Source organism: Aegilops tauschii, chromosome 3 (assembly GCF_002575655.3).
Source record: "Aegilops tauschii subsp. strangulata cultivar AL8/78 chromosome 3, Aet v6.0, whole genome shotgun sequence".
NCBI lineage: Eukaryota > Viridiplantae > Streptophyta > Magnoliopsida > Poales > Poaceae > Aegilops > Aegilops tauschii.
In genome coordinates, this window is record NC_053037.3 from 311,717,285 (window position 1) to 311,730,332 (window position 13,048).

Genomic DNA, 13,048 nt, shown 5'->3' on the forward strand with positions numbered 1-13,048 from the left:
TTGCTGCTGGATCTTGCTGCGCTCAGCTTCTATGGATGAAGAAAACACTCAAGGACTATGGCATCCATCTGAAACAAGTACCACTCTACTGTGACAACGAAAGCGCCATCAAGATTGCCAACAACCCAGTTCAGCACTCGAAGACAAAGCACATTGAAATTCGTCATCACTTTCTCAGAGATCATGTCGTGAAGGAAGATATTAATATCATACACGTCAACACTGAAGAGCAATTGGCAGATATCTTCACAAAGCCCTTGGATGAGAAAAGGTTTTGCAAGTTGCGGTGTGAGCTAAATATCTTGGAATCCTCGAATGTCCTATGATCAGGCACACATCCTAACACTTATGCATTGTGACGCCCTCGATTCAATCGTACACTAATCATGCACGCAAATGTGTACGATCAAGATCAAGGACTCACGGGTAGATAGCACAACAACTCTAGACACAAATTAAAAAAATACAAGCTTTAAATTACAAGCCAGGGGCCTCGAGGGCTCGAATACACAAGAGTCAGCGGAAGCAACAATATCCGAGTACAGACAAGAGTTAGACAAGTTTGCCTTAAGAAGGCCAGCAAAAGAGCATCTACGATTGAAAAGGCCAGGCCTCCTGCCTGGGAGCCTCCTAACTACTCCTGGTCGTCGGCGGTCTCCACGTAGTAGTAGGCACCAGCGGTGGCATCTGGATCCTGGGCTCCGACATCTGGTTGCATCAACCGGAAAGAAGAAGAAAGGGGGAAAAGGGGGAGCAAAGCAACCGTGAGTACTCATCCAAAGTACTCGCAAGCAAGGATCTACACTACATATGCATCGGTATCAATGAAATGGGCTGTATATGTGGACTGAACTGCAGAATGCCAAAAGAGAAGGGGAAAGCCTAGCCTATCAAAGACTAGCATCTTCAAGCAGCTCCAAGCATCTTGCAGCATCAGAAGAGATAAGAGTAGCATAAAGTAAAGTAGTAGTAGTAGTGTTATCAACCTCGCCCAGGGATCCTTTCTCGACTCCCTGCGAGAAAGCAATCCCAGAGCCATACTATCCATTTCTCATCACAATCCATTTCTCAACACAAGTATCCAGTTCTAGTTGTATCGATCGGGATACAACTCCAAGTGTCCGTTACCGTAGGACAGGCTATCGATAGATGTTTTCTTCCCTGCAGGGGTGCACCAACTTACCCACCACGCTCGATTAACTCCGGCCGGACACACTTTCCTGGGTCATGCCCGGCCTCGGCCAAACAATACGCCGCAACCCGACCTAGGCTTAATAGAGAGGTCAAGCACGCCGGACTAAACCTATGCCACCAGGGGTCATGAGCCATCGCCCCGGGAACTCCTGCACGTTGCGAATGCGGCCGGTGAGCAGACCTAGCTACCTCCTTAAAAAAGGCAGGTGCTTACCACTCCAACCCGGCGCGCGCCGCTCGGTCGCTGACGTCTAATAAGCTTCGGCTGATGCATACGACGCAGAACGCCCATACTATGCCCACGTGATGGTTAGTGCTATCAGGCCAGAGGCCCCTCGGATCAAATATCCAAATCGTAGTGGATTAGGAACGCGCGGTAACAAGCAGAGACTCACGAAAGATGTGACCCCGTTGCCCCGTCTCGAGGACTTGCGGCAAGGGCTAGGAATGCCCGGCCACGCCTCGTAATTATCTCGTGGGCACCCTCCAGGTCAACCCGTCTCCACATCACTCGCGGGTACCCCTCAGGGTCGACCTGCCATTCCAAGTAACAGTTGTAAAGTCCAAGTATCTGTGTGTCCAAACATCAAGGGGAAAACCCGAGGAATCACCCCCGGTGAATTCCACTCGATGTAATCATCAAGGTGAACGTAAGAGGAATCACCCCCCAAGGTTCACACTTGAGGGGTTGCACGACAGAGTCGTATCAGAAGTGGTTAAGGCGGAATCACCCTCGATGACCACGACCGAATAGCTACACTACAGGATTAACATCAGAAGTGTTGTAGAGGTCTCACCCTCAGCACTCGATAGTAACCTAGTAGTGTCGAGCAACTAAGGAGAAAGTGATGTGCGGTGCCGGGGCCTGGTCTTCGATCCCGTTGATCGGGTCTTCGATGATGAAGCAGGGGCAACAAGGACAAGGTGGGGGTCACTGATGGATCACTAACCAACCTATACTAAGCAGTTTAGGATAAGTAGGTAGGTAACAATAAGCAGGTTACAAAAGCAGGCTATGCATCAGAATAGGAGCAAACAATAACAGTAGCAAAATCTAATGCAAGCATGAGAGAACGGAATGGGCGATATCGGGATGATCAAAGGGGGGCTTGCCTGGAAGCTCTGCTGAAAAGGAAGAAGTGTCGTCGTCGATCACAGGGGCATCAGCGTCGTCACGGGGTCTACCGAAGAGAAGAGGGGGGAGAAACAGTAAATACATAGCAAGCAAGTGCATAACAGGACAACAGGCAGAGCTAGACATGTTCTAACGCGGTGCTACACGATACCGGTGAAGGGGGAAGTCAACCGGGAATGTTTTCCCGGTTCCAGACCTGTGTCAGACAGATGACCGGAGAGGGAAAGTTCCATGTTCAGATAGTTAGAGGCATCTGACAGGTAAACGGACCGCGTGTTCGGATTCGTCTCGTCGTTCTAAGCAACTTTCATATATAAAACTTTTTCATCCGAGTTACGGATTATTTTCTGTGATTTATTAAAGATTTAAACAATTTCTTAAATTAATAATATTTCGAAAATAGATTAGAAAAGCTAAGTGTACCCAAAAGTACACCCAGCCCGCGGCTGTGTGGGGCTGACAGAGGGCCCAGTCAGCAGTTGACTGGTCAATGTTACTGGTCAAAGGCCCCTGTGGGACCCATCTGTCATTGACTGAACAGCTAAATGTTTTAGTTAATCTAATTAAATCATGGGGCCGAGCTGTCAGTGTCTATTAACTTAATTAAATTTAGTTTTTAGTTAATTAACTAATAGTGGGGGCCACCTGTCATTAGGCTAACTCTAAGTAATAAAAAAACAAAAAGAACAGGGGCTAATCCATATTATCAGTTCGGATGAGCCCGTGCTCGTTTAGAGAAAGGCGAGGCCATGGCCAAGAGTGCCGGCCGAAGCAGTTGCGAGGGGCGGGAGAGCGGGGCGCGGCCTGGCGCCGGTGCGGGGCGCACGAGATGGACGCCGGCTCTCGCGAGGTAGAGGGAGGAACGGTGGGCGCGGGGGACCGGGGAGCTGCGGACGGGTGAGGCGCGGTGCGGCGACCGCACGCGCATGCGGCAGTGGGTGAGCATGGCCGGCGACGCACGGGCACAGAGGTACGCGGGCGGCGCAGTGCAGGGCTTGCCCGAGGCCCTGGCAGGCTCGGGGTGTGGCGGGGGAGGCGGCTAAAGCGACAGCAACGGTGATGACCGAGCAGCGGCGGCAGCGAAGGAACAACAGTGGCGGGCGCCGGCGGCTGTGAGACAGCGGCGAAGGCGATAGTGGTTGCGGCCAGCGCGGGTAGGGGGGCGCGAGCAGGCAACCAGGGCGCGGGGCGCGCGTCAGGAGGCCCGTGGGGCGCGGACGACGCCTGGTGAGTGGGAACCCTAGCGAGCGCGGGCGCGGTGAGTACGAGGTCGCCATGAGCTTCGGGCGCGAGCGAGACGGCGTCAATCGACGGTGGAATCGATGGGGGAAAGGGGAGGGGAACGCGGCGCACTGGGAGGAGGGCGGTGGAGAGCTCGGGGCGGTTGGAGTGGCGTCGGAGAGGCGAATCGACGGCGAGATGGTGACGTCCGCGGCAGAGAAGAGCTCGATGGCGAGGCTTGGAGTAGTCCTAGCTCGAGCCGGTGCACGTGGCGAAGGAGACGACGCCGGAGGTCCTCCTGGACACGAGCTCCGGCCGCGGGGAGGCCAGTGGCCGCGACTACGGCGATGGCCATGGCGGCTACTCGGGCGATTTCATTGAGAGAGAGCGAGGGAGAGGAGATGGGGGCGCTAGGGTTCGTCAAGGGAGGGAGGAGGGCGTCGGGGCATCTTCTTATCCACAAGGAGAGAGCGGGGATGACCGCCACGGGACCAGGGGCGCCATGGGATGGCCGCCACGATCCCCCCCCCCCGCCGCCTCCTGTAGCGAGGTTGGGGATGAGGTGGAGGTGGGCTGCCCAATGTTGTTAGACGGGCCAAAGTGCACAATGGCACTAGAGCCCATTAACACATACTCCGTCCGTTCCAAAATAGATGACCCAACTTTGTACTAATTTAGTACAAAGTTGGGTCATCTATTTTGGAACGGAGGGAGTACTAGTTAGGCCTTCCCCTTTCATTTTATTTTTACACTGATTGCAGAATATGTTTGCAATATTTTGAGCTGTTAATTGGTCTTTGTAAAAATGTGGAACTTGGCCACATAAATACATTACAATATTTGGCACTACGACAAAAAGTTTGGGAGGAGTTTGAATTGATTTGGATTTTTCACAAATGGAAAAGTATAAGAAACGGCTGATTTGGAACTGTTTTAATTTCCAAGGGAAATTAAATATCTCAAATGATGTTGAACCATTCATGACAATTAGTTAGCGAATATTTTAACCCCACCGAACATTTTTACTTGACAGCTTGAAGAAATAAGAATTTGACTTGTTTTCGAAATTTGAATTTGACCTGTGTTTGAAACAAGTGGGTTTAGCAAGAGTAACAGTGGTGACATGGCATCATTAACAGAGGATTATTGTAGCTTAATTATCCGGGCGTCACAATTCTCCTCCACTACAAGAAATCTCGTCCCGAGATTAAGGGGTGGAGTAAGGGGAAAGACTCGGGAAGGACGGAGCTCAACACATGATAGGCAACTAGGGGCTATCTCAGTGAACGTGGCATAGAGGCATCTCTCGAGTTGAAATTCAAGAGTCATCGAGTGCAAGGTAAGGAGGAGCAAAAAGAAGCTTCAACCGGGTAGGCAATCATTCATTGCCTGAAACAGAGGGTGAATGGGGCTCAGAGCAATGGGAATAAGTATTGCGTCTGATACCAGAATAGATCACTAGGAAGGTGGCTCGTGATTTACATACGAAGCCAAGTGCGAGGAACAATTTTGGAAGTCAGGGGGGTACAGGAGAGTCAGGTTTCGATCCTGTGGAACTGTGGGTTATGGGCCCACCATATGGGTTAAAAGTAGGAAGGGTGCTAACATTTGCACGGCCATGATAGCAAGGCAGGACAAAGGACAACCTGTCAGTTATGTTGGCAACAACGCTGGTACCAAGGGCGAGGGACGAAGAGAACCATTTTCCTGCTCGTTGAACGAGGCGGACCAATAGGCAAAGTTCTCGTCCATCGGTGGCTATCGGAATGTCATCAACAATAGTAACAAGGTCTTACTGATAGAGTTTGTACATCGAGGTGTTTACGTAAGCAGGGAATTATCACTGCTCAGATATGTTATGTTACAAGAAAGGTTAAACAAACCAATGGAAAGGACAAATATGATTACCGAATCAAACAACCCAAAGGAAAGGGAGATGTGTTCACACATAAGAGTTGGGAGTATATCCTTCCCAAGGAAAGCGGAGCAGGGTATACATGATAGGACAGCAAGTTCAAAAGCATTTAGATAATGGGGGAGGGAAGAATCAGGATATTACCCATACAATGGTGTGAGGGTAATTGAACGAGAAACCTTTTGTATTATGCTTCCGATGTTCTTGTTGATATTCGGAATACCACAGTCATGCTTCGATGTGGCAATGATATGGTGTCAAGTAAAGATTGGGTTCGAGGATCTCAAGAGATACCGAGAAACAATTCCAAGATATCTCAGAACGTAAGGAATAACCAAGCACAACCAGGTCTGTGTTGGCAGAAAGTCAAGATGTCATCGATGATATCACAAATCATCGAGGGGCAGGGATGGTATTTCTAGCCATGAATTCAATTGACATCTCTCAAGAAGCCAAAGTGTTGACGGTGATCACGACAGATTTTGTCGAGAGACTCTATGAAGATGCCATCGAGCAGAAAAGGAAGGATGAAGTGAAAGGCTATGAGAACCACGGATTCGACACAAGCTCGAAGTCAAGCTTGTTGTTCGGGGTGAAATGATAAGGTGAGGAAGATCGACGTAAGCTTAGCTCATCGTCGAAAGTTGCTCCGGGCATAAGGACCAGGTAGCGCAGTTAAAAGTTGACACGATAAAAATATAACCGATCAGGCTGGGAATGATATGACGGAGTATCACTCTAATTAAGAATTTACAAGAGGTAGTGCAATGACACAATATCCTCAAGATAACATGAGGCAATACTTGAAGGTAGATCAAATTGGAGGTTGGACAGGTGAAATGACTTGCAGGAGACAAGTATTTTAACTTGTCCGGGAAATGGAATTAAGGAGAAACTATGGTCGGAACCATGATTATGAATGATCAAATCATAGATACAAGATGAACTACCAAGGAAATAATTATTTTTACGAGCAGCTTCCATGATAAGTTCTACTTCGGTTCCATGGGCATGAACACAAAGTTCAAGGTCGACTCCCACTTCTTCAAAGCATAACCTTTCATTCACTTCTTGTCGGGGATATACCCCGCGGAATGACCCGGCCGGAAGTATGACCCGACCGGACTTGGCGCTTCACCGTGACCCACCGGAGGACTGGCGACTCACGGGTCTGGCGGCTCACAGCCAGACGACTCACGAGCCTGACGACTCACGGATGACCCCGACGGCGGGTCAGATAGAAGACTAGGCCCAAGGCCCAGAAGGCCGGCTCACGTTTATGATGGGCCGGCTTAAAAGGAAAGGGATGACGAATATTTCCTTTACAAGGAAGCAAGACCCGGACTTGTAATTAACTTATAAGAGAAGATAGACTAGTCCTAGTCCTACTAGGACTCCACATGTAACCCGCCCCTCTAACTTATATAAGGAGGGGCAGGGCACCTCAAAGAGGGACGAGCAACAAGAAACAATCTCTAGGGCTAGACACAAAGAGCCGGCTTACCGGCGACTCTCTCATAAGCATAATGAGACCTAGCCACAAACAGCATGTAGGGTTATTACCGGATGATGTTTCCCGGGGCCCGAAGCTGTCTAAACCCTTGTCTTGTGCATTGATCCGCCCTGCGTCTCTCATCCCAATCAACCCGTCTCAAGCTACTACATAGATGCGTTGGCCCCTCGACTAAGTCCTTACACCTAGGACATCTGACGTGTTAATTCCACGACACTTCTCGTTTTCGAAGAAATTGTAGTGCTGAAAATTTATCTGGTGAAGTACCAGAAGAGTAAGACTCATGAGAACTCTTAGGTTCACATGGATTATGGAAGGCATAAGTTCAACCCATTGGGGCATTTTTACGAATCTATACAACCATCAACCAAGCAAAAGATACGAGTTCGAAATCAGAGTATCGAAGTCAAAGCAGATGATACAATATACCGAAGGTATTATGTATCAGGGAAAAACTGATAAGATTTTGGATGTGAAGGACACTGTCGGATAACAACCCAGCAATGGATCTGGCGATTCACGACAGAGTTGATGTGAGTATCAGTAATCAATCAGATGAAGAAGGGGATGCAAAGGCATCGGCTTATAGAAACGTCTGAATGATTCGATGCTTGGGTACCCACGAATTATGATTTCAAGACGAAGGATCAGAAGCAGAGGCTCTGATCAAAAGATGAGTAAGTTGAATAGACTTAGAGGTGCACCCAATCAAATCTTGATTGGGCAAGAACCAGCTCATATCTGGAAGGATGTCTGAGCCGGAAAGAAAATTTCCAAGGATTAATTGATGATTGCGAGTATTCGCACACACGCTGAATCCATGGGAACAGAATGACAATCACAAAGAATTTTAAAGAATATTGCTAGACATATGGAATTAATCTTAATGCAAGCACGCAAGGGGAATCAAGAGCAATAGGCTGCAGAGGATTTTGAAAGATCAGATGGCATTTTCAGGTATTTTGGAAAGCATATGAATAACTGGGGATGAATGAACCCCGGTTAAGTGAATTATCCGCAGTGCAAAAAGAAGCTGCAAAGCAGAAGGCACAAAGGATTCTCGAAACAACGGAGAGTACTAGGGGTATCTTGTAACAACAGGAACAACTGGGGAAGAATGTACAAGCGGCAAGGATGTTATTCACGGGGAATATCGGTGGTCAGGAACTCAAAGCAGTGGGCACAGGGTCTCGGGAAACATCGAGGAGTATCTGCAGAATCTTCTGGCGAAGCAAGCGATCATCTGTAGTGAAGGGGCTCTCCGGGAGGAAGTGGTTACGAGATCCTAGAGTCAGAGTTAGTAAAGTCTTTAACCCGAATAGACGAGAGATCAGAGTCCCAGAGTGTAGACGAGGAATAAAAAGATCCTAATACCACCCAATGGCGACGTGGGCCCGTAAGCCACACAGCCAAGTTAGTAAAACAGTTTTGGACGACTAGACTCAACTTCGGCCAAGGAGTTGGAAAGGGGGCTACCTACAGGCAGTTGGCTCTGATACCAACTTGTGACGCCCTCGATTCAATCGTACACTAATCATACACGCAAATGTGTACGGTCAAGATCAAGGACTCACGGAAAGATATCACAACACAACTCTAGACACAAATTAAAAAATACAAGCTTTATATTACAAGCCAGGGGCCTCGAGGGCTCTAATACATAAGCTCGAATACACAAGAGTCAGCGGAAGCAACAATATCCGAGTACAGACAAGAGTTAGACAAGTTTGCCTTAATAAGGCCAGCACAAGAGCATCTACGATTGAAAAGGCAAGGCCTCCTGCCTGGGAGCCTCATAACTACTCCTGGTCGTCGGCGGTCTCCACGTAGTAGTAGGCATCGGCGGTGGCATCTGGCTCCTGGGCTTCGACATCTAGTTGCATCAACTGGAAAGAAGAAGAAAGGGGGAAAGGGGGGAGCAAAGCAACCGTGAGTACTCATCCAAAGTACTCGCAAGCAAGGATCTACACTACATATGCATCGGTATCAATGAAATGGGCTGTATATGTGGACTGAACTGCAGAATACCAGAAGAGAAGGGGAAAGCCTAGCCTATCGAAGACTAGCATCTTCAAGCAGCTCCAAGCATATTGCAGCATCAGAAGAGATAAGAGTAGCATAAAGTAAAGTAGTAGTAGTGTTATCAACCTCGGCCAGAGATCCTTTCTCGACTCCTTGCGAGAAAGCAATCCCAGAGCCATACTATCCATTTCTCATCACAATCCATTTCTCATCACAAGTATCCATTTCTAGTTGTATCGATCGGGATACAACTCCACGTGTCCGTTACCCTAGGACAGGCTATCGATAGATGTTTTCTTCCCTGCAGGGGTGCACCAACTTACCCACCACGCTCGATTAACTCCGGCCGAACACACTTTCCTGGGTCATGCCCGGCCTCGGCCAAACAATACGCCGCAACCTGACCTAGGCTTAATAGAGAGGTCAAGCACACCGGACTAAACCTATGCCCCCAGGGGTCATGGGCCATCGCCCCAGGAACTCCTGCACGTTGCGAACGCAGCCGGTGAGCAAACCTAGCTACCTCCTTAAAAAGGAAGGTGCTTACCAGTCCAACCCGGCGCACGCCGCTCAGTCGCTGACGTCTAATAAGCTTCGGCTGATGCATACGACGCAGAACGCCCATACTATGCCCACGTGATGGTTAGTGCTATCAGGCCAGAGGCCCCTCGGATCAAATATCCAAATCGTAGTGGATTAGGAACGCGCGGTAACAAGCAGAGACTCACGAAAGATGTGACCCCGTTGCCTCGTCTCGAGGACTTGCGGCAAGGGCTAGGAATGCCCGGCCACGCCTCGTAATTATCTCGCGGGCACCCTCCAGGTCAACCCGTCTCCACATCACTCGCGGGTACCCCTCAGGGTCGACCCGCCTTTCCAAGTAATAGTTGTAAAGTCCAAGTATCCGTGTGTCCAGACATCAAGGGGAAAACTCGAGGAATCACCCCCGGTGAATTCCACTCGATGTAATCATCAAGGTGAACGTAAGAGGAATCACCCCCCGAGGTTCACACTTGAGGGGTTGCACGACAGAGTCGTATCGGAAGTGGTTAAGGCGGAATCACCCTCGATGACCACGACCGAATAGCTACACTACAGGGTTAACATCAGAAGTGTTGTAGAGGTCTCACCCTCGGCACTCAATAGTAACCTGGTAGTGTCGAGCAACTAAGGGAAAAGTGATGTGCGGTGCCGGGGCCTGGTCTTCGATCCCGTTGATCGGGTCTTCGATGATGAAGCAGGGGCAACAAGGACAAGGTGGGGGTCACTGATGGATCACTAACCAACCTATACTAAGCAGTTTAGGATAAGCAGGTAGGTAACAATAAGCAGGTTACAAAAGCAGGCTATGCATCAGAATAGGAGCAAACAATAACAGTAGCAAAATCTAATGAAAGCATGAGAGAATGGAATGGGCGATATCGGGATGATCAAAGGGGGGGCTTGCCTGGAAGCTCTGCTGAAAAGGAAGAAGTGTCGTCGTCGATCACAGGGGCATCAGCATCGTCACAGGGTCTACCGAAGAGAAGAGAGGGGAGAAACAGTAAATACATAGCAAGCAAGTGCATAACAGGACAACATGCAAAGCTATACGTGTTCTAACGCGGTGCTACACGATACCAGTGAAGGGGGAAGTCAACCGGGAATGTTTTCCCGGTTCCGGACCTGTGTCAGACAGATGACCGGAGAGGGAAAGTTCCATGTTCAAATAGTTAGAGGCATCTGACAGGTAAACGGACCGCGTGTTTGGATTCGTCTCGTCGTTCTGAGCAACTTTCATATATAACAGATGACCAGAGAGGAAAAGTTCCATGTTCAGATAGTTAGAGGCATCTGACAGGTAAACGGACCGCGTGTTCGGATTCGTCTCGTTGTTCTGAGCAATTTTCATATATAAAACTTTTTCATCCGAGTTACGGATTATTTTCTGTGGTTTATTAAAGATTTAAACAATTTATGAAATTAATAATATTTTGAAAATAGATTAGAAATGCTAAGTGTACCCAAAAGTACACCCAGCCCATGGCTGTGTGGGGCTGACAGTGGGCCCAGTCAACTGTCCAGTCAGCAGTTGACTGGTCAAAGGCCCCCGTGGGACCCATCTGTCATTGACTGAACAGCTAAATGTTTTAGTTAATCTAATTAAATCATGGGGCCGAGCTGTCAGTGTCTATTAACTTAATTAAATTTAGTTTTTCATTAATTAACTAATAGTGGGGGTGGGGGCCACCTGTCATTAGGCTAAGTAATTAAAAACAACAAAAAGAATAGGGGCTAATCCCCATTATCAGTTCGGATGAGCCCGTGCTCGTTCAGAGAAAGGCGAGGCCATGGCCAAGAGCGGTGGGCCGAAGCAGTTGCGAGGGGCGGGAGAGCGGGGCACGGCCTAGCGCCGGTGCGGGGTGCACGAGATGGCCGCCGGCTCGCGCGAGGTAGAGGGAGGAACGGTGGGCGCGGGGGACCGGGGAGCTGCGGACGGGCGAGGCGCGGCGCGGCGGCCGCACGCGCATGCGGCGGTGGGTGAGCACGGCCGGCGACGCACGGGCACGGAGGTACGCGGGCGGCATGGTGCAGGGCTTGCCCGAGGCCCTGGCAGGCTCGGGGTGTGGCAGGGGAGGCGGCTAAAGGTACAGCTACGGCGATGACCGAGCGGCGGCGGCAGCGAAGGAACAACAGTGGCGGGCGTCGGCGGCTGTGAGACAGCGGCGGAGGCGATAGTGGTTGCGGCCAGCGCGGGTGGGGGGCGCGAGCGCGCAACCAGGGCGCGGGGCACGCGTCAGGAGGCCCGTGGGGTGCGGACGACGCCTAGTGAGCTGGAAGCCTAGCGAGCACGGGCGCGGTGAGTACGAGGTCGCCGTGAGCTTCGGGCGCGAGCGAGACGGCGTCAATCGACGGTGGAATCGATGGGGGAAGGGGAGGGGAACACGGCTCACTGGGAGGAGGCCGGTGGAGTGCTCGGGGCAGTTGGAGTGGTGTCGGAGAGGCGAATCGACGGCGAGATGGTGACGTCTGCGGCAGAGAAGAGCTCGATGGAGAGGCTTGGAGTGGTCCTAGCTCGAACCGGTGCACGTGGTGAAGGAGACGATGCCGGAGGTCCTCCTGGACACGAGCTCCGGCCGCGGGGAGGCCAGTGGCCGCGACGACGGCGATGGCCATGGTGGCTACTCGGGCGATTTCATTGAGAGAGAGCGAGGGAGAGGAGATGGGGGCGCTAGGGTTCGTCAAGGGAGGGAGGAGGGCATCGGGGCATCCTCTTATCCACAGGGAGAGAGCGGGGATGACCGCCACGGGACCAGGGGCGCCATGGGACGGCCGCCACGATCCCCCCGCCTCCTGTAGCGAGGTTGGGGATGAGGTGGAGGTGGGCTGCCCAATGTTGTTAGACGGGCCAAAGTGCACAATGGCACTAGAGCCCATTAACACATAGTAGTTAGGCCTTCCCCTTTTATTTTATTTTTACACTGATTGCAGAATCTGTTTGCAATATTTTGAGCTGTTAATTGGTCTTTGTAAAAATGTGGAACTTGGCCACATAAATACATTACAATATTTGGCACTACCACAAAAAGTTTGGGAGGAGTTTGAATTGATTTGGATTTTTCACAAATGGAAAAGTATAAGAAAAGGCTGATTTGGAACTGTTTTAATTTCCAAGGGAAATTAAATATCTCAAATGATGTTGAATCATTCATGACAATTAGTTAGCGAATATTTTCAACCCACCGAACATTTTTACTAGACAGTTTGAAGAAATAAGAATTTGACTTGTTTTCGGAATTTGAATTTGACCTGTGTTTGAAACAAGTGGGTTTAGCAAGAGTAACAGTGGTGACATGGCATCATTAACAGAGGATTATTGTAGCTTAATTATCCGGGCGTCACAATTCTCCTCCACTACAAGAAATCTCGTTACATTTGCTAAGCCTTCGCATTTGGTTTGTCTTCAATATTAACATGACTTCATGTTTATCTTCACAATGTTGATTTGATCTTATTCTGATATATACATATATTAGTGTTCTGTCCTCTACAGCATTCACTTGTAGCT

At 49.8% G+C, this 13,048-nt stretch overlaps 2 long non-coding RNA genes across 2 annotated transcripts; both read right to left on the reverse strand.

Annotated features, from left to right (window-relative positions):
- Positions 1-455: 455 nt before the first annotated feature.
- On the reverse strand, positions 456-2,713 carry LOC141020987 (uncharacterized). The gene is made up of 2 exons (XR_012180982.1): positions 2,308-2,713; positions 456-708 (listed from the first exon to the last, which is right to left on the reverse strand). It is a non-coding gene; the product is annotated as an uncharacterized lncRNA (long non-coding RNA).
- A 5,846-nt stretch (positions 2,714-8,559) lies between these two features.
- Positions 8,560-12,833, reverse strand: LOC141042392 (uncharacterized). Its single transcript, XR_012204961.1, has 3 exons — positions 11,934-12,833; positions 10,448-10,515; positions 8,560-8,864 (listed from the first exon to the last, which is right to left on the reverse strand). It is a non-coding gene; the product is annotated as an uncharacterized lncRNA (long non-coding RNA).
- Between the last annotated feature and the right edge of the window lie 215 nt (positions 12,834-13,048).